Source organism: Cyprinodon variegatus, unplaced genomic scaffold (assembly GCF_000732505.1).
Source record: "Cyprinodon variegatus isolate N-32 unplaced genomic scaffold, C_variegatus-1.0 Scaffold12, whole genome shotgun sequence".
In the NCBI taxonomy this organism is placed as follows: Eukaryota; Metazoa; Chordata; class Actinopteri; order Cyprinodontiformes; family Cyprinodontidae; genus Cyprinodon; species Cyprinodon variegatus.
In genome coordinates, this window is record NW_015150465.1 from 127,983 (window position 1) to 129,191 (window position 1,209).

Here is a 1,209-nt window from a genome sequence, read left to right on the forward strand (position 1 = left end):
GTCAAACCCTCAGCGACCCTGCTGACCGTAACGTGTTGACAGTTAGCCGCGCCTCCAAGGTCGACGCCTACGGCTGACAAATTGGAGCTCCTGCTGTATTTCGTATCTCTGTTCAGTCGTCTCCTTGTGGAGAGAGCAACAACGTTATGGTGACAAATGACAAACCTGAAGGTGAGATGCAAAAAGAAAAAACTTGCAGGAAGATTAGCAGCCAGAGAAAACTGCACTGACACTGCAGCATGTATATTTAAAGAGCTTCCAAGGCTGCAGATCTAAGCATGTTTGGCACTGACAGCGTTATGACGGCGTTAGATCCATGGCTTCCAGCGTACCTGACACATCTGGAAGGAATATGACATCTAACCTGTCTTAGTGGTGCAGCATGGAGCTCTGAATAAAAAGGTTACCAAAGAGTAAAATAGTTGGATGCTGGGAGAGTCTGCTGGGAGATTTGACATCATGTGACTCAGAAACTAACAGTAAGATGGTGCCAGTTTCTTTACTGGAGCGAGGATTCAGCGAGTTAGAGAAACAGTCATGTTCAGCTTTTCAACATCGTTAGCACTGATCCATCAGCCTTAATTAGCCCCATTTCAGACTTAGACAACTTTATTGTCATTTTGTTTGCACAGGGTGTATACAGAACAAAGTATCGTTTTTATTTTTAAGCTTTCAGACAGTAAATGAGCAGCAGCTGAGCAGTGAAAGGAACATTTCCATTTCATAAAGTGCAGCAGTGATCGAACGTTAACAGCACTGCAAAAAATGTAAATCAGAATAAGTCTTTTTTTTCTTAAAATAAGTGCATTTTTATTCTTGAATTGAGGAGGAAAGTTAGACACTTTGCCAATGAAAGAAGGGAATTTAGATTTAAAATAAGAACAATCAATTGCATTATCTCATTTCGAGTGCATATTATCTAATTATCTTATTTTAAGAGTGAAAATATTTAATTTAAGACACTTTTACTAATTTCTCGATCATTTTTGCAGTGAGTGTGGGAGAAAAAGGTGTAAAAGGCATTAATGTGGAAGTCCAGAGCAGTGCAACAACCAGCAAATATATTTGGTGCATAAATAGAGTAGAAAAATATTTTTAAGTTAAGTTCTATTCGGTATGATATTATTGAGATGCAGAGATGGGAAGTAACGAAGTACAAATACTTCGTTACTGTACTCAAGTAGATTTTTCTGATATTTTTACTTTACT